The 21,241-nt window shown below is 42.3% G+C and overlaps 1 protein-coding gene and 1 pseudogene across 1 annotated transcript in view; both read left to right on the plus strand.

Moving 5' to 3' along the window:
* The first annotated feature begins 2,129 nt into the window (after nt 1-2,129).
* LOC150003018 (large ribosomal subunit protein eL34 pseudogene) lies at nt 2,130-2,505 on the plus strand (annotated as a pseudogene).
* An 18,510-nt stretch (nt 2,506-21,015) lies between these two features.
* Nucleotides 21,016-21,241, plus strand: part of LOC150003019 (ras-related protein Rab-7a) — a 114,221-nt gene continuing 113,995 nt past the window's right edge. The window contains exon 1 of the mRNA XM_090285941.1: nt 21,016-21,224. The gene's annotated coding sequence lies outside the window, so the exon portion shown is untranslated. The remainder of the gene's footprint in view (nt 21,225-21,241) is intronic.

Raw genomic sequence — 21,241 nt, forward strand, 5'->3', positions numbered from 1 at the left:
GCAAAAGGCAACCAATTGATGTATCTGTCATACACCGATGTTTCTCCCCTTGTTTATCCCTCCCTGTCCCTCTCTCTAAAAAGTAAATAAATAAAATCTTTTAAAAAAGTACATGCATCCATATTTTCATTGCAGCATTGTTTACAATAGGCAGATATGAAAGCAACCTAAATGTTCATCAGTAGATGACTGTGTTAGCATAACTATTGATAAAGGAAGGGAGCAAAGGAAATCAGACATTATTAAGCATAATCAACTAGAAAGCATAAACCTGCTTGCTTCTCTAGGAAGTTGCAGCTTCACAAAATCCCTAGTGAACCACTGGTTCATTTCCTGCAGATCACTGGGAGAAGGGATCAGACTGGATAAGAGACACAACCCCAGAAGATCTAGAAAATTGACTTATTGGGGGGTGGATGCATCAAAAGCCTGTGAAAGCTTGGGAAGTTGATTGGTTATTTTGAAAAAGCACTTGGTTTGTCCCAAGCTGGAGATAATCGGCTTAACAAAGAAGCCCCTCCTCCCCCTCTTCTCTTCCCCTCTCTCCTGGTAGCATAAGCTCACCCCATTTGTTCACAAATTCTCTCTCCATAGCAACCACATGAGACTAGCAGCAGCCTGTGGCCCCAGTGGCTATGTATACTCTGAACATGGACCCCACTGAGGAGAAGCACCAAAAATAAGCTAGCCAGATGGTGAGAAAGGCTGGACTGGACTAACTTTGGCATGGTTCAAAATATCTGGACACTGGCCCTATTTATGGTCCTACTGAAGGCAAGACTGTACTTTTTCCATGATGGGATGGACAGAGTTGGGACACTGGAAACCCAGGGACACTCCTTGGATTTTGCATCTGGTGCCACAAATAAATCTTATCACCAGACCTCATCCTCCCTTGTAGGTCTCCCTGTGACACCTCAAGGGCCCAACTTCCACCAGCACCAAATGAATAAAGAAGAAGGGATGCATATATACAATGGAATATGACTTGGCAGCGAGACGTGGACCACCTACGCAAGGCACGAAAGGAAACTCAACAGCTTCCACATGAGGTGCCTGCGACGCGTCCTGCATGTCGCCTGGCAGGATAAGGTCCCCAGCACCGAGGTGCTGAAGCGAGCCAATATGAGCAGTTTGCATGCAGTTCTTAGCGAGAGACGCCTCAGGTGGCTAGGCCATGTCAAAAGAATGGATGTAGGCCGTATCCCCAAAGACCTCCTCTACGGCGAGCTAGCAGAAGGCAAGAGGATGACAGGGCGCCCAAAACTGCGGTTCAAAGACATCTGCAAAAAGGACATGACACAATGCTCCATCAATCTCAACACATGGGAAGTTCAAGCAGACGACAGCCTAGCCTGGAGGCTCGCGGTCAGGCAAGGTACGTCACGCGCGGAGGCTGCGCGCAACGAGGAGGCAGTCCAGAAAAGATTGCGGCGGAAGCAGCATCAGCAGCAGCAACAACAGCCATCTGCCTTCACCTGTACCAAGTGCGGCAGGGATTGTCACTCCCGAATCGGACTGCACAGCCATTCTCGGCGGTGCAGATAGACTCTCAAGAAGCTACGCCATCGTCTCTCGAGACGGACGGCTGCCGACGACGACGACGATGACTTGGCCGTAAAAGAGAATGAAATTCTGCCATCTGGAACTGCATGAATGGAATTAGAGGATATTGTGCTGAGTGAAATAAGTCAGAAAGAGGAAGACAAATGTCATATGATTTCACTTATACCTGGAATCTACTAAACAAAGTAAATGAACAATCAAAACATAAATAAACTCAGATACAGAGAACATTTTGATGGTTGTCAGATGGGAGTGGGTGTGGGGGGGATGAGTGAAAAAGGGGGAAGCATTAAGCAGTACAAATTGGTAGTTACAAATTAGTCATGGGATTTAAAGTATAGCATAGATAATATAGTCAATAATATTATATTGTAAAGTATATGATTGCCTAATCATTATGCTGTACCTGTGAAACTAGTACAAAATCATATTAAATCTAAACTGTAGTGGAAAATTTTTTTAAAGACACAGGTACCTGGTAGAATGTGAATTTCAGATAAACAAAATTGTTATAAATATGTATGATGTTGCTCTTCTGGGAAGAGTGTCATTAGGCATTCACAATGGTCCAGCGTTTGACATACTGCTGGGGGCTGTCCTACAATACAGCCTCTTAACAAAACTAGGCTGTCCCGAACCCCTGGCAATAGAATTGTTTATCTTTTATCCAAAAAGGTCGGGAAAGCACCAAAGTCTGCATGTGGCATGTGCCCAGGCTGACTTCACAGAGTTCATGCTGTAAGACCTAAAATTCTAATGAGGTTGTCTAAAACGAAAAAACATGTCAGCAGAGCCTATGGTGGACCCATGTATGCTAAATGTGTCTGTGACAGGATCAAGCATGCTTTTCCTACTGAGGAGCAGAAAATTGTTGTGAAAGTATTGAAGGCACAGCACAGAGTCAGAAAGCGAAATAAAAATGAAGCTTTTTATGAGTAATAAAAATAACTAAAAGGCAAAAACAAACAAACAAACAAACAAATAAATAAATAAAGTGTTGGATATTAGATTTATGGGGGTGACCAGTAAGTTACATAAATGTCTAATCAATATGTTGTACATCTAAAACAAATACAATATTGAATGTCAACTATAATTGAATAATAAAAAAATATTTAAGAAAAAAATGAGGAACAGAAAAATTACCAGCCATCAAAATCGATACACAGGTTGATAGAGTCTAGAAATAAAGCATTCATCTATAGTCAATTAATTTTAGCAAGGATGCCAAGCACATTTAATGGGGATAGAATCATCTTTTCAACCAATAGTACTGGGACAACTGCAAACAAATGAAGTTGGATCCCTACCTTATATCATACACAAAAATTAATTCAAAATGGATCCAAGACCTAAATGTAAATGCTAAAACTACAAAACTCTTAGAGGAAAATATAGATGTAAACCTTCATGTTGTTGGGTTATACAATGGTTCCTTACAAATGACATGTAAACCACAAACAACCAATGAAAAATTTAATTGGACTTCATCAAAATTTAAAACTTTGGGTGTCAAAGAATATTGTCAAAAAAGTAAAAAGGCAACCACATAATGAGAGAAAATATTTGCAAATCATATATCAACTAAGGATCAATTACCCAGAACATATGAACACTTACAACTCAATAATAAAAGACGACCCAATTTTAAAAATGGACAAAGGACCCTGGCTGGGTAGCTCAGTTGATTAGAGCATTGTCCCCGATATGCCAAGGTTGTGGATTCAAATCCTGCTCAGGGAACATACAAGAGTCAACCAAAGCCCTGGCTGCTGTGGCTCAGTGGATTGAGCATTGGCCTGTGAACGAAGTGTCACTGGTTCAATTCCCAGTCAGGGCACATGACTAGGTTGGGGGTGCCAGTGAGAGGCAACCACACAGTGATGTTTCTCTCCCTCTCTTTCTCCTTTCCCCTCTCTCTAAAAACAAACAAGCAAACAAATAAATTATTTTTTTAAAAAGTCAATCAATGGATGCATAAATAAGTGAACAACAGATCAATGTCTGTCCATTTCTCTCTCTCACACACTCTTTTTATCTTTCTCTCTCCCTCCTTCCCTTCCTCTCTCTCTCTCTCAAATCAATAATTTTAAAAAATGGACAAAGGATTTGAATAGGTATACAAAAGGCAAATAAACGTGTGAAAAAACACTCAACATCATTAGTCATTAGGAAAATGCAAATCATCATAATAAAAAACCACACCCACTAGGATGGTTATAGTAAAAAGAAAAGAAGTAACAAGTGTTGGCTAGGATGTCAAGGAATCAAAACTCTTATATAAAGTGATGCAGCAGGTTTGGAGAATAGTTTGACAGTTCCTCAAAAAGTTAAATACAGAGTTGCCAAATGATCAGCCAGGTTTATACCCCAAATAGTTTAAAACATACATTCACAAAAATCTTGTACATGAGTGTTGATTAGCAGCAGCATGATTCATAACAGTCAAAAAAGAAAAACAATCCAAATGTCCATCAACTGATAAATGGATAAACAAAATGTGGTATATTCATACAATAAAATATTTTTTGTTATAAAAAAGAATGAGTACTAATAATGCTACAACATGAAGGCACCTTGAAAACAACATTGCTAAGAAGCCAAAAACAAAAGGCTACATGGTACAGGCAATTCATATGCATACATATATATGTAATATATTGGTCTTGTATTTATATGTAATATCCAGAATAGGCAAATCTATGGAGACAGAAAGTAGATTAATGGTTGCCACGAGCTGGGGATGTGGGGAGTCAGAAGGAACTGCTAATGGGCATAGAATTTCTTTATGCAGTGATGAAATGTTCTGGAATAAGTGATAATATTTTCACAGCTTTATGAATATTCTAAAAACCACTGACTTGAAACTTTAAAACTGGTGGATGGTAAATTTTGTGTTGTATGGATTATATCTCAAATAATTAAAAAATGAATAGGTTACAAAATAATGTTTTGTGTAAGAGTTGGGTAGGCATCTTCTAAAATGACCCCCATGACTCTCACTTTCTGGTATTTACACCCTTGTCTTCCCCTTTGGTGTGGGCCAGATTTACAGCCTAAGGGAAGGGATGTCTTTTTTTATATTAAGTTATTTAAAAAACGTGCCTTCCATACTGGATACTCCACCTCTCTTTCTCTTATTTGCATTCCTTGTCCTGGGGAATCTGGCTGCCATGTTGTGAGCAGCTCTATGGATGTCCCATGTAGTGAGGAACGAATGTCTCTAGACACCAGCTACTGCAGAGTTAAGGACTAACTGCCAGCAGCCACACAAGTGAGCTTCAAAGTGGATCCTTCTCCATTCAAGCCTTGAAATGACTGTAGCTTCAGCCAACATGTTGACTGTAGTCTTTTGAGATAATCTGAACCGGATACACCCAGCTAAGTTACTCATGGATTCATTACCCACAGAAACCATAAGATAATAAATGCTTTTTGTTTTTAGCTGTCAAGTTTTGAGGTAATTTTGATATTTTTTAAACTTTCATAAAACTGGCTCACCTTGGTGATGATGTAGAAAAGAAAAAAAAAAAGCAAACCAACAATTCTCAAAGGACCTATGACTACATGATTCCTTCTCTCATCTCTTCCCAAACTTGTGCTCATATGAGGTTGGGGAGAGGAGGATGAGTAATTGTGGTAGGACCAGTCCTACCACTTCTTTGTACACTCCTGAGGCAGAGCCTATTACTGCCCCAATCATAGCAGATGTCCTTAATCCTCCATAAATGTGAGGTTCTCAGTGCTTTGTCCTCAATTTTGGTCTCTATTACCAATACCAGGAAACAGGAAAAGGCCCTGTCAACACTTGGATCAAAGGCATTCATGAGCTATCATGACCTAGTCCTTCTGCTTAGTGTTTCTTACTGCTCCTGCTTCCTTCCCTCTAACTGTTCTCTTAGAACACTTGAACCATCGGCAATTTCAGGAATGAGTTATGACATGCTCTCTCTTTTCTTTTCTTTTTTTAAATTAATTATTTTTCTATTACAAGTTGTCCCACTTTTTCCCTCATTGCTCCCCCTCTTCTCTCTTTTCTCCAAACCTTTGCACATAGCTGTCCCTCTGCTAGCAGTAACCTTCTTCTTTCTTTGCACAGTTGACTTATTTATCTTTTATGAGTCACCTCACCACTGCCTTCTCTGGGAAGCCTTCCTTGTCTACTCTTGTCTCCTTGACTACATCAGCTGCCTCTTCTGAAATACCCTACTCCTTTGTTTCCTTTAGCTTTTATCAGGTTGCATTTATAGCCAAAAAGCTGCTCACCTAAGTTTATTCTCTCCCTCACATAGCATAAAGCTGTTGCGGGAAGTCAGCTACCTAACCCAGTTACCGCTTTCCACATCCTCTTGCACCCAGGTGAGCAATACAACTAGTTCTGCCAAAATAATGTGAGCAGAAGTGACATGTGTCACTTCCACACCAAGGCATTTGCAAAGAGTATGTGCCATTTCCACAAAGTTCTCCCTCTGCCACTAGCTATATTTAGACAACGAAAAAGCCCTTGGGAATGGTGCTGCGACAAGGTGGAAAGTCTGGTACTCCAAGTCAGTGTCTGGAGGAAAACCACTTGCTTCTATTTTGTTTGAGATCTAATTAATTTGGAGGCTTGTTTGTTATAGCAGCTAGTGTTACTTTGTATAATACAGTATTATATTGGTGTGGGGGTATTGGTTTAAAAGCAACACAGATTTATTATCTTACAATTGTCAGAAATCCCAGTGAGTATTACTGGGTTAAAATTTAGATGTCGGCAGAGCTGAGTTTCTTCTGAAGTTTCTAAAGGAGAATCTGTTTCCTCTTCTATTCCAACTTCTGGAAGTCAACTTCATTCTTTGGCTCCTGGACCCTTCTATCTTCAATGCTAAAATTATAGCATCTTCCCATCTCTCTCTTGTAATGGTATTTTGATTCATATATACTAGCTAGGCTAGTCTTGAATAAAAAATGTAAGTTCTTTACATGAAAGAAGAGGAGTAAGGGGAACTGGAAAGCAATGAATTTACCAGTCATTCAAGAAATATTCACTGAGTACCTATAATGTCTTAGGCACTGTTCCAGGCATTGGAATTACAGCAGCAGACCAAATAGAAAAGGTCCCTACTCTAATGAAGCTAAAATTCTAGGGGGAGAAACAATGAATAGGCAAGCATAATTACAGAGGATCATTTCTGAGAGAGGTGGTAAGGAGAAATGCTACAATGTAACAAGGATATAGGATAAAAAATTAACTGGGAAATAGCATTAGACAGGGTGAGCCAGGAAGGCCTCCCTGTAATGTCATTTGAATTAAGACTCAAATGGTAAGAAGGATTCAGCCATGTAAAGATCATAGGAATAGGGGGTTGGGGAGGGGCGTGGAATGGCTGAAACTGAAGAACTAGAAGGGCAAAGACAGGAACAATATAAATACATCTGAGAACAGGAAGAAGGCCAGTGGGTGGGAATGGCTTGATCAGGGGAGAGAGAGTAAAACTATATGGGGGCAGGATCATTAGCCACCCCAATTCCCTGTTTTTTGTTTTTCTTTCATCAAACTTACCACCATCTACTTTACTATATTTTTTACTTATCTATATTTATTTTCTGTGTCTGCCACTAGAATGTAAGTTCCATGAAAATAGGGATTTTTGTCTGTTTTGTTTACTACTCTCTCTCAGTGCTCAGAACAGTGCCTGCCACACAGTAAGTGCTCAAGCTAGGCTTGCTGAATGAATAAAAAAATAAAAAATAGGCAAGGCCAGATAATATAAGGCCTTGAGGGCCAGGGCCATTCTACACAAAGGGGATCAGAGGTGCACACAGGGAGGGGCATGTGTTGCCTAGATAAAGGCAGGATGAACCACAGCATTGTCAAAATGGAATCAGAGGAGGGCTTCAATTCACACTATAGAAAGAATGATTGAGTGGAAGCAGGGCTTCCTGGTGGTTGTTAATCTGAAGTGCAAAGTCTGAAACAATTAAATGCAGTGGACTGATAAAGTAGAGCCAGGGGAGACATCACCCATGTGAGAGAATATGGAAGAATCCACAGCTGCTGAGGGAATAGCAACCTCATGTCCCAGCCCCATTAACTCACTGTGGCAAGGGCAGCTCTGGGACTCAATCTCCTGTCTTCTGGGGTGTCTGCTGTGACCTATCAGCTCTAGTGTTACCACTTCCTCTTTCATAAAGTCATTCAATCTCTTTATCTATTCTAGGCTGTCAATGAGCAGGAATTGTCATCCTCATTCCACAGAAAAGGGAACTGAGGCTCAATTTTCATCAGGACTGTTTTGGATGTAAGTGATAAAGTGACTTGAACTTCCTTGTCTTAGCTTGGCTCCCTAGAAAACAGAACCTGAGATCAACTTATCATACTGCCACTTATATTGTGGAATTCAGTACTGGCAACCAGGGTTAAGGGAAAAGAGAAGTGAGGAAAGAACAGAGGGTAGAAGGGAAAACAAATGCAAGGTAGTGTGTTATCACACTACCTAGCCACAGAGTCTCAGCAAATACAACTGGTTGTTGGGTAACACACAGAGCTGCTAGATCAACACAGGATGCCCAGCTCAATCTGAATACCAGATGAACACAAAATTTTAGTATGAATATTTTTACTTGCTAATTCTGACAACTTTAGATCCATAAGTTATTTCCACGGAGGCCATATAGAACAGTCCACTGGGGAAAGATAAAGGCAGGGACTATACCTCTCAGCCCCACTGTTACAGAAACAGGGGAGTCCAAAAATCCCCAGAGTTTGCTGCTGGGGGATGGGGAGAAGTAAGCAGCTTTTCAAATGCTTCCACATGCCTGAGGCTGGTGGCTACTGTCTTTCTTATGCAAATGGCTTTAATGCATCCAAAGCCTCAGGCAGATGGGAGGAGTCTTGAACCAGGGAATGGTATGGAAAGCACACAGAGCCTACGTAAGGGTCTGTGAATGGTCAGAACTGTTTGCAACGCCCACTGCGTCAGATGACGCAGTCAGGGATATATAAGCAGCTGCAGACATTTTAGCGGGGTCTCTCAAGCTCTCGTTCCGGCTCTGGCTCTGGCTCTGGCGCTCTGACTCTCGCTTGTGCTCTCACTCTGGGACTCTCTCAAGCTCTCGTTCGGGCTCTGGCTCTCACTGGCACTCTGGCTCTCGCTCTGGCGCTCTGACTCGGGCTCTCACTCGCGCTCGCGCTCTCGGGCTCTCGCTCTCTCGCTCTCCCGTGTGCTCCCTCCACGTGGCTTGGTGAAGGGGCCTTCTCCATGTGGCTTGGAGAAGGGGTCTCCGGGCTGCTTTAAGAGGCTCTCGCCATGCGGTTTTGAGAAGGAGAGGAGATCTGCGCGGTTTGCAGGAAGAAGGCAGTTTGCAAGGAGGCTGAGAATCCAGGCAGTCCTGCATTGAGAGCTGGAGGGCACCACAGCACAGAAAGGACCTCCCCAATCAGGATTGAATGATTGGCAGCTGCTGGTAAAGCTGAACTGTGTTTGGAAAGTAGGGAAACAGTTTCTCTGACTTTCCGAAAACTAGCCTGGTTTGGAAGGGGGGGAGGCAAGGATATGTGTTTGTGGGTATTTTAAAGAGCATAAGACTTAACAACAGAAATCCACAAATAACTAAATCTATATAACTGTTAAATAAACAATTCTTTTTCTTTTCACCAAACTCTGGTATTGAGAGTTATAATTTTGGCGGCGGGCAATCGGGCCCCTAACTAAAGAGCCCGTGGGTTTGTTTTCAACTGGAGCAGCCCAGGGGTTCTGTAACACCACCACTGCTCCCCAATCCTGAGTTCCATTGGTCATGTTTTACCCATGGGGATATTCAGTCCCCACATTTCTGGGCTGTATTCCCTAACTCTTTTGGGGAGTCACTAGGAGAGCCAAAGGCTTTGTGAGTCCTGAGGCCATGAAGCTGCTGCAGCAACTCCTGAAACTAGCTTCTGAGTGTGGCTGTGAATTTCCATTAAGCAAGTGGTCAAGTCTGGAGGGTAGGGTGGAGATGGAGTGGAGGAAAATGGGGGATAGAGGGATGCTAGTGGATTCAAGTACTACTGGATACAAGTTCCTCAAATTTCATCACTAAGACATGTTCCTCACCAATTCTTTGTTTTCTTCTGTTTTGATTTTAGCTTCACTCTCTGCCCTCAAAGTGACAAGAAGTTTCCAAGAAATTCTAGACATGTGTTATTCTTTCTTCACAAAGAAAAATCATTTTTTTCCCAACAGATCTGCCTCTTTCCACCATCCATCCAAACAAACAAACAAACAAAGAACAAAACATAGATTTGAGAGTTATTGACCCTAATTGCCATGGGGCGGGTCAAGTGCCCATTCCTGAAAGAGTCACTGTGAGCTAAGGGCTACAGTGTAGCCTTGTGTGCAGAAAGGCTCTGGAAAGTAGACTGTGGCTTGTGTTGTGGAAAGAGGAAGAGGATATACAATGATATGTAGTTCTCTTTTTGTGGGCACCCCCAGCCATATGCACATATCTGGGACCTCCTGTAGCATAGGAACTGTGGGACGTTCATCTCTGTGTCCCTAGGATTGTCCTGGAAGCTGAGGACTGATTACTTTTGAATGAATAAATGAATCTTTGTTTCCTTTACAAAATCTAGCAGAAAAGTGTCTTAAGCCACCACCTGAGATTGATCTCCCCCAGTCACTAATATGTAACTTCAATCATTTCCCCACATATGATGGAGCACTCTCAAATTATTTTCATGTCTGATTCTCTCAATAACTCAGGGAGCTGGGGTTATTAACATTGTTTTAGAATGAGGAAAGTGAGGTCCAAAGAGCTCAAGTGAGTTTCTCAAGGGCACAGGGGCTCAGGCTGGGTGTTGGGGGTCAGAGGAAGTTCTAAGAAGGGAAGACTAGAGGAGATGTGGAGGGACAACCAGCCAGTGAATTAATAAAAACTATCAAAGGAAGAACCCTTGAGCAAAACCAGCCATGTTTAAATAACAAACCCTAGAGAACTTAATATATCATGTAAAGTCATGTCAGAGAGAATTAATTCAACATTTTCCTCTGCTCTGAATTGTTCAGTCCTGGTGGTGAGGTTTGTCAATACCCAGTAGGGTGCTGGGGACATTGAGGCAAACCAGCAGGTGCTAGTCCTTGACAAGCCCCCCAGCCTGGACCAAAAACAAATAAACTGACATCAAGCAAACTGTGTCATGAGGCTGTGGCAGGGCCTACTGTGGGCACCGGAGAAGAGAGGGTGGTAGCCAGGAAAGGTACTGCATTGCAAGTGACCTGTGAAGGGAGATACATCTCACATAGACGCATACACGTTCTTTCTGATTAAAACCTTCCAGGGTTTCTTATTGTTAGGTTTGACAGAGTGAGAAGAGGAACAACAGGAGAATAGGCCATTAGTTTAAAAGATTTATTTGGCTAGCTGCAACAGGCAGGCTGAGATCAAAAATGGCATCAGCCTCAAACGATAGCAAGGCAGGGCTTTTTAAAGGGGGGCAGGGAATTGGCAGGCTAGGGGTGAGGGAGGGAGAGTTGATTCTGAGAACAGAGAAGTTGCTAAATTCCTGTCGGCACATAAGGATACCTTTGAAGGGCATAGGCAGTCACTGGCAATGGCAGTACTGTGGGGGCAGCAGATTTATTTGAGGTTAGGCAGTTCCTGACACCAGCAGTTACTGTGGGGTCTTGCTAAAACCAGGCCTAGATTCCCAGAACCCAGGTCTTATTCCTAAAACTTATCATATGTGGTATGTATTTCAGAGGTACTACCATGACCTACTGAGACAGGATAGTAAGAAACTAGGAAAATTCATTGGCAAGTGGAATAGGGAAACTGAGATAGCTGAACACAATGACCAGGAAATTTATAGCCAGGTGCAGATGGTCACCAAGGCCCTGAGTGCCGGGCAGCGAGCAAAACGGGAAACAAGGACCTTGGTTCCTGAGTAACCTTTCTTGCCCTGGCCTTTCCTTCCAAGAGATAATATCTAGGCCTCAGTTGTATTTCAGCTCCAGGCCCAGAAAAATAGCAAAACCAGGTGCGCAACACCAGAACCAACTGCAATGACTAAAGACCCCCTGCCCTGTCACAGACTAATCAGAGGAAACCATGACCCTTAAAGAGCACACCTGGAGAACTGATGAAGATTGTACAGAAAACTTTCCCTGGGACCTCCCCTGATTCCTACCTGCAAGAAAGAGATAAAAGCCTCAAGACAAAGGACCCAGCATTCACCCTCTCCCTCTGGAGATCAGCATGCACCATTCCCTTTCCCTTCTTCCTCCATTTCTTTCCCCACAGCCATGTGACTCCTAAACTCTAAAGCAATGGGCAGCTGGCAGCTTGTCCCAGGCTAATCCCCTTAACCTGTTCCCATGGTCCCCTTTTCTATGACTTCCCAGTGAGCTAAGGCAGCCCAGCCTAGGCTCTCCTGTTGCGTCTTCTATACTAAGCCATTCATTGTTTTACTATCCTGAACTTTATAAATGTATCCTCATAGTCACCTAGACTTGTGTTGTGGAATCTTCTGCACACAAAGACAAGAACCCATACACTACTAGCTGGCTTTAGGCATACCTGCTTAAGGTCGGGTCACCTGTTCAGTAACACTATGAGACCTCATATGATTTAGTTCTGTCCATTTTTCCACCTCACCTACCTCTTTCCACTCCTTGAACAGAACACTTTGTTTCTTGTTGTTTTTTTCTTTAATCCTCACCCACAAACAGTTTTCCATTGCTTTTAGAGAGAGAGAGAGGAAAGGGGGGGGGGGGAGAACATTGATGTGAGAAACATTGAGCGGTTGCCTCCTTCTATGTGCCCCAACTGGGAGTCAAACCTGCAACCTAGGTATGTGCTCTGACTGTGAATCGAACCTGCAACTTTTTAGTGCGTGGAATGATGCTCAAACCAACTGAGCTACACCAGCCAGGGCAGGACACTTTGTTTCTACACTTGGTTTTGCCCTTGCTGTTCCCTCTACCTGTGACATTTTTGCTCAGGTATTCTCAACAGGCTGGCTCCATCTTGTCAATGGGTCTCTGCTCAAATGTCATCTCCTCAGAAAGCCTTTCTTGCCACCTGTTTCTAATATTATCTCTCCTCCAACTTCCATCACTGGGTCCATAATACCATCTTATCATCTGCTTCCCACTTATCACTTTATGGATTTTATAATTTAAATATTTGATAATTAATACCAACTCATGGGTAAAACTTAGAGATAGTATAAAAGATATGCACTGAAAATCTAGCTCCCACCCCTATCTCATACATCAGGTATGGTGGCTTCGTTGTGCATCAATTAAGCTATGGCTACATTTCCCAGAATTCTCTTCTCTTTTTGGATCTATATTCATGTTAGTTACATGAGATCTTTGCATGAGATTTGGAAGGCAAAAGTAAACAGCAGTCATATTGTTTACACTCTGAAAATCATGCAGGGTGCTGGGCGCTGAAGCAGCTAGTTCATGGTGTCACTGGTCTGTCTGCTGGTTTTGTTGGGTTGGGACGGCATCCAGACCCATGTCTTCTCCAATCCTCATCAGACCTCTCCCCTTCAGCTTCTCTGAATTCTGGCCAAGCATATGTGCAAGCACCAGATTTTGCTGCAGGCCACTCATGCATAGGACAGAAGTTGGAGGTGATGATAGACAGACTTGGGCTCCAACTGGTCCATGTGGGTTCTAATTATCCTCATGGAATCCAGTGTATAATTGTACTCATCAACATCCAGCTTTTCTTCTTGACTGCTGGTCTAGCTGACCTGTAGTTACTGGTGTTGGCCTCAACATTGAACAGAGAAACAACGGCCTACATAGACTTTCTACCAACTCTGACAATTGTGTGAAATCTAATCCCTACCATTAATTTCATATTCTGACTTGTCTGATTGTCTTCATTGATATACCAGTTAATCACATTTTTTACTTGTTTAAGTAATTCTATTCTACCCTCACTCTATTTTCAAATAAGGAAACATAGGGTATATACTTTTCTGTATCTTACTTTATCACTTAATAATATATCTTGGAGATATTCCCATATCAATACATGGATAATTTTCTCATTATTTTTTAGGTAATATTTTATTGATTATGCTATTACAGTTGTCCCAATTCTTCCCCCTTTGTCCCCCTCTACCAAGCACCCCACTCCCACCAGTAATACCCCCTTAGTTCATGTCTTTGGGTTGTGCATGTAAGTTCTTTGGCTTCACCGTTTCCTAGACTATTCTTAACATCCCTCTGTCTGTTTTGTTCCTACCAATTATGCTTCTTGATACCCGCACCATTTCCCCTTTCTCCCCCTTCCCCTTTGCTGCTAACCCTCAAAATGATCCCCATACCTATGATTCTGTTTCTATTCTGGTTGTTTGCTTAGTTTGTTTTGTTTTTTAGATTCAGTAGTTGATAGTTGTGAGTTTGTTGTCATTTTGATGTTCATAGTTTTGATCTTCTTTTTCTTAATTAAGTCCCTGTAACATTTCATATAATAAGGGCTTGGTGATAATGAACTCCTTTAGCTTTGCCTTGTCTGGGAAGCACTTTATCTGCCCTTTTATTCAAATGCTAGCTTTGCTTGGTAGGGTAATCTTGGTTGTAGATCCTTACTTTTCATCACGTTGGATACTTCTTGCTAGTCCCTTCTTGACTGCAAAGTTTCTTTTGAAAAATCAGCTGATAGACTTATGGGAGTTCCTTTATAGGTAACTCTCTTCTTTCTCTTGCTGCTTTGAAGATTCTCTCTTTATCTTGAACCTTTGGCATTTTAATTATGACATGTCTTGGTGTAATCCTCTTTGTGTCTAACTTGTTTGGAACTCTCTGTCCTTCCTGAACTTGTATGTCTATTTCCTTTGCCAAATTAGGGAAGTTTTTCTCCACTTTTTTTCAAATAAGTTTTCAGTTTCTTGCTCTTCCTCTTCTCCTCTGGCACCCCTATGATTCAGATGTTGGCACTTTTGGAGATGTCCCAGAGTCTTCTTAAACCCTCATTTTTTTTTTTTTTAATTCTTGTTTCTTCATTTTGTTCTGGTAGAATGTTTATTTCTTCTTTATGTTCAAAACAGTTTATTTTAATCTCAGATTCCTTCCCATCACTGTTGGTCCCCTATATATTTTCTTCATTTCACTTTGTATAACCTTCCCTTCTTCCTTTATTTTGTGGATGTACTCAATCATTTCTCTGAGCATTCTTATTACCAGTGTTTTGAACTCTGCCTATAACAGGTTAACTATCTCCCTTTCACTTAGTTCTTTTTCTGGAATTTTGATTTGTTTTTTCATTTGGGTCACATTTCCCTGTCTCAACTTGGCAGCCTTCCTGTGTTTGCCTCTGTATTAGGTAGAGTTGCCACACCTGTTGCATTATAAGGGGCAGAGGTTTAGGTATTCATCAGTGCTGGGCAACTGGGTTCACTGCTTTGTGAGGCTGTATGTGGCAGACAGGTCAGAGAGGGAACAATGCTACTTGCTCAACACTTGCCCTGTTTTCTGTCACTTCAGCTGCTTCCCATATGCGACTTGTGCCCCTCTAGCTATTGCCCTAGTGATGATTCCCAGAGTGCGTGGGTTTGCCTATGTTCTAGGATTGTGGTGGCCCTCTAACTGGATTCTCCTGGGAGATGGGCAGTTTCTTCTGCCACCCCAACCCCTTATGGTTTTCACATCCAGAATCAATGATGCTTTATTTTCCTAGTGCTGGAACCATGAGCTTCGTGGTCTAGCCTGGGCCTGGAATAGCCCCCAGGTGTCCCTTCTGGCTTTTATAACTTGGGACCACTCGTTCAGCCAGCCGGCTGCAGCCTCTGCTTTGCCACCACTGCCAACCACCACATGCGTCCTCTCTACCCCAGTTCCTTGGCTCTTCCTCTCCTACATATCTGGATGAACACTTCCCCTTTAAATCTCTGGTTGTTGGACTTTCATACAGTTCAATTTTCTGGCAGTTCTGGTTGTTTTCTTTGTTTTGAGGAAGTTGTAATCCTTAATGGTTGTACAAGGAAGTGAAGCATGTCCACTTATGCCTCTATCTTGGCTGGAACTCCTCATTATTTTTTATAGTTGTATATAATTCCATTGACAGGCTATATCACAGTTCCACTTTGATGGAAATCTGAATTAAAATCTCATTTATGTGTGTGTGTTTAATTATGTGTTATTTACCACACAATATAGTAAGGATCCTGAGACCCAAGGCTTTGTTTTTCTTGTATCATCAACATCTAACAATGCCTAGCACATAATTTATTCTTAATAAATATATATTGAAAAAATGAAGTACTTCTACACTTTTTCCATGGCTTATTTTATTAACATCCATACCCATTACTACTCTCAAATATCTTCTTTTGGCCCAGAATACTTTGAGGGACCTAGATACCTAACTATCCCATGTTTGCCTCAGCCCAGTATAACTAATGGTCTCCAGCACATTTCAACTTAAATGTCCCGTGGAGGTCCTCTGAGTCGGTATTTCCAGACCTGAAATCCTAACTCCTAACCTCCTTCAACCTGCCCCTCCTTCCAGGATCCAACCTTCTCTCTCTCTCCTCTGACCCCTCAAGCTTATATAAATAGCACCAGGTCCCATTCATGTTCCATTGATGTGACCAGCTTTCTCAAGAGAATAGTATGCATGGATCAGTAAGTCACAATACCTTGGCAAAGATGGAGGCCTAGACAGACATGCTGCATCTCCCTCCACAACTAAGAAGGAATACAACTACCTCAAAATTAGAGACAACAAGAAGTTCCAGAAAATCGAGCTGGATGGAAGTCCAACAAACAAAGATATAAAGAAGAAATATTCATCCAGACAGGTAGGAGGGGCGGAGCTGGGGCAGAGAGGATGCGGTGTGGTGGCAGCGGCAGTGGTGGCAGTAGCAGGCTGCCGGAAAGTGCAGTCATACATTTTTAAAAGTCAGGAGGGACACCTGGGGAGCACACCTAGCACCAGACCAGACCATGCAGCTCACAATCCCAGCACCAGGGAAAAAAAAGCCTCATTGCTTCTGACTGTGCAAACCAGTGGGGGTTGGGGTGGAGGAAGAAACTGCTGGTCTCTCAGCAGAGTCCACTTGTTTAAAGAACCCCCGCAGGCCTAGAACATCCGCAGACACACCCACTCTGGGAACAACAGCCAGGGCAACAAATAGAGACACCAGTCCCATACGGAAGTGGGAGAAGTGCCTGGAAAAGGGGCGAGTGCTGAGCAAGCGACATTGTTCCCTCTCAGACTCCTCCCCCACATACAGCGCCACAATGTGTTGAAACAGGTTGCTTTCAACTGATGAGAAACCTTAGGCTCCACCCCTTATAATGTAACAGGAGTAACAACTCTACCTAAGACACAGAGGCAAACAAACACAGGAGCCTGTCAAGATGAGGAGACAGAGCAATATGGCCCAAAAGGGGGAATGAATCAAGGTTCCAGTGAGAGAACTAAGCAACAAGGAGATAGCCAACTGAACAAATGAGGAGATAGCCAACCTAATAGATGAAGAGTTCGAAACACTGGTGATAAAGATACTCACAGGCTCGACAGATATGCTTAAGTATGGCAAACGCATAAGGGAAGAAGTGAAGGCTATGCTAAATGAAACAAAGGAAAATCCACACAGAACCAATGGTGAAGGGAAGAAAACCAGGGTTCAAATCAATGATTTGGAACATAAGGAGGAAAACAACAGTCAACCAATACAGAATGAGGAAACAAGAATTGAAAAAATGAGAAGAGTCTTAGAAACCTCTTGGACAACTTTAAACATGCCAACATCCAAACCATAGGGGTGCCAGAAGGAGAGAAGGAAAAGCAAGAAATTGAAAATTTATGTGAGAAAATAATAAAGGAAAACTTCCCATACTTGGTGAAGGAAATAGAAATACAAGTCCAGGAAGTACACAGAGTCCCAAACAAGCTAGACCCAAAAAGGACCACAACAAGATACATCTTAATTAAAATGCCAAAGGTTCAAGATAAAGAGGGTATCTTAAAAGTAGCAAAGGAAAAGCAGAGAGTTACTGACAAAGGGGTACCTATGAGACTATCAGTTGATTTCTCAAAAGAAACCTTGCAGGCAAGAAGGGACTGGCAAGAAGTATTCAAGGTGATGAAAAGCAAGGACCTACAACCAAGATTACTACATCCAGCAAAGCTATCATTTAGAATGGAAGGGTAGATAAAGTGCTTCCCAGACAAGGCAAAGCTAAAGGAGTTTATCACCACCAAGCTATTATTATATGAAATGTCAAAGGACTTACTTAAGAAAAAGAAGATCAAAATTATGAACATTAAATGACAACAAACTCACAACTATCAACAACTGAACATAAAAAAATAAAAACAAAATCCAACTAAGCAAACCAGAATAGGAACAGAATCATAGGTATGGGGATCACTCGGAAGGTTATCAGCTGGGAGAGGGAAGGGGGAGAAATGGGGAAATGGTGCATGGATTAAGAAGCATAGTTGGTAAATACAAAATAGACAGGGGGAAGTTAAGAATACTATAGGAAAGGGTAAAACCAAAGAATGTATATGCATGACCCATGGACATGAACTAAGGGGGGTGGGATTGCTGGAGGGAAGGGGGCACTGGGCAGAGGGGTGTAAAGGGGGAAAAATTGAAACTACTGTAACAACATAATTAATAAAATATACTTTAAAAAATAAGTCACAATTCCTGCCACCCCCTCTTCACCAAGCTTCACATACAACCCCAGCTTAGGCTTCCTCCTCTCTCACCTCCAGGAGCACACCAAGCTTCTAGAGGACTCTTAAAAAAAAAAAGATGTTTTAAATTTATTTTTAGAGAAAGCGAAGAGAGGGAAAGAAACATCAATGTGAGAGAGAAACACTGATCCATTGCCTGTTATACACTCTCTGACCAAGGACCAAACCTGCATCCCAGGCATGTGCCCTGACCAGGAATTGTACAGGCAACCTTTCAGTTTGTGGGATGATGCCCAACAAACTTAGCAACACCGGTCAAATCTAGTAGAGGACTCTTAAAACTGTGATTTTGTCATTCCCCTAGCTAAAAATTCTGTGAGATATATCTCCATTGCACCCCCCAAACCTGTTCTAATAAAGATGTTTTATATAACTGTTCCTTTCCCTTTCATTTTGACGCTATTCTAGTTATCTATTGCTGTGTAACAAAGCAACTCATATGTATAGTGACTTACAGCAAAATGTATTACTATTTCTTGGTTCTGTACGTTGGCTGGGATCAGTTGGATAGTTCTCACTGGGGCCTCTTATGTGATCACAGGCAGCTTCTAGTTAGATCTGGAGTTTTTGAAGATCAACATGGCTGGACATTCCAATGGCTCATATACATGGCTGGCAGTAGATGCCGGCTGCCTACTGGGGGCGCAACTGGGGCTGTTGATAAGAATACCTAAACATGGTTTGGACTTCTCACAGCATGGAGGGTGGTTTCTGAGGAGGAGCTTCTATAGCCTGGATATTTCAAGAATTCTGAGCAAAAGATGTAAGGCATCTTACAACCCAGCAGTTGAAATCACAAGTTATCACTTCTGCTACATTCTCTTGGTCAAACAGGTAAGTAAGGCCAACCCAAATTCAAAAGGAAAGGAAGTAGATTTCACATTAAAAAAAAAAAAAAAAAGCAAAGTATGTCCTGCCATCTTTAATATATCATAGTCCAGCTTCTGGACACAAATTATTTATATTTCATATATAAAATATGATCAATTCTTCCCAAGGACCCAGAAAGTATCTTCGAAGTACATCATTGGTTCATAATGGATATTATCATGTAAATCAGGTCCAGGTGTGATGAGGCTCTTCAACTATGATTCCTCAGGAACAGCTTCTTGAGTACTATTCCACTTGATCTGAAGACCTGTGAGCTACAGACATGTTAATATGCTCTCTACAGTCCCAACAGAGTTGACAAACATAAGATAACCGGAGCATACCCTTCTGTACAAAAAGGGGAAAAACGGGAGTGAAGTAGCTACTACTGGGTAATAGCAATTCTGAAATCCAGTTAGACCCATATTGTCAATTCTTTGATTAAGGTCTAATCCTGCTTCATGGGAATGATTCTCTGCAGCTGTTGAATCCATCCTCTTGGCTCTTGAGTTTCTTCTGAGTCCTTCTTTCTTTCCTATAAGAAACAGTATATTTGCATCTGAATAGACTTCTCAGTCTGCTTCTTAGAAGACTAGGGGTTCAAAAATCTCTTTTTGTTTTTGTGCTGTACTTTTTCTTGTGTTTTTTAGTTGCTACTTTATCTTCTAACCTAGCATTTTGAATGGCTGCAGAATGGGGTGGAATGATCATAATTCTTTGCCTTTGAGACAATTTCCAAATTCCTGATTACAGCATTCCCTCACTTATCGTGGGTATTACGTTCCAGAGCCCCCCCGCAAAGTAGGAACCTTACATTTATTCTACTCTTAAACCTACCTAACTTTAACAATATACGTATACAGTACCACAAAGTCCCGCAACATTGCGAAAAATCCGCGATAAATAATTAAATACAATATTTTTAAAAATCCTGTGATACACTGAGGCCACGATAAGTGAACTGCAATATAGAGAGGGACTACTGTACTTTGTAAACGGTACTCATTGAGCACTCACTGTGTTCCAGCACTCTTCTAGGAATTGGGGATATAGCAGTGAATGAAACAGACAAAAATCCCCACTCTTATGGAACTGCTATTCTGGTGGGGGAGATGACGATAAGTACACAAGTAAGCAATACAGTAGTCCCTAAGGCTCCACCTCACACAATTTACAGGTGCTTTTTCTATAATAGGTCACACTACTAAGACAGGGAGTCAAAGCAGCTCTACCTAACAAACACAGGGAGGATGACAAATTGAGGAGGCAAAGAAATATGGCCCAAATGAAAGAAGAGAACAAAACCCCAGAAAAAGAACTAAACAAAACGGAGATAACCAACCTATCAGATGCAGCGTTCTAAAACACTGGTGATTAGATGCCCAAAGAACCCATTGAGTACAGCAACAATATAAAGGAAGAAATGAAGGTTACACTAAGTGGAATACAGAAAAATCTACAGGGGACCTTTAGTGGAGGGGAGGAAGCTGGAATTCAAATAAATGATATAGACACTTACTGTGTGAGCTAGGTCAAGGGACCTGTGATGGGTTTCAGTTTCCTATATGCAAAACAGTGAAAATCTTTCAAGTGGTTAGACTAAGGACAAATAGAAACTATCCAAAAATGTAATACACGTTTACAGTAGATGCTCAGGAAATATGGATGCTCTTCCTTTAGTCCGCTGTAAGTTTGTGAGTTTGTGAAATAAACACTGTCCTGTCTCCCACTACTCAGAGATTTCTCCCAAGGAAAGCCTTTTCCTAGAGCCAGCGTCATTCAAGCCCAGGCCTGAGGCACAGGCCTGAACGTGACGCGGGGGTGAGGCGGGGCTCCTCCCTCGCAACCTTGACGTCGAGCTCCTCGTGACAGGCACTTCCGCTCGGGGCGGTGGCGGTGGCGGAAGTGGGAGCAGAGCCGGAGACTTGGCCATAAAGCGCGAGGCGGCGGCTGCACTGGAGCTGGGGTGTTGGCGCCGAAGAAGCGGCTGGAATCGGAGCTTGGGCTTCTCTGTCCCTGCCTCTCTTGCGTCTCCTCCTTCGCGGGAGCTCTCGAGACACTCCCGGCCCGGTGCCCCCAGCGGAGCGGCCGAGGTAAGCAGCAGGCCCAG

This window comes from Furipterus horrens, unplaced genomic scaffold (genome assembly GCF_987537825.1).
Source record: "Furipterus horrens unplaced genomic scaffold, mFurHor1.1.pri manual_scaffold_8, whole genome shotgun sequence".
In the NCBI taxonomy this organism is placed as follows: Eukaryota; Metazoa; Chordata; class Mammalia; order Chiroptera; family Furipteridae; genus Furipterus; species Furipterus horrens.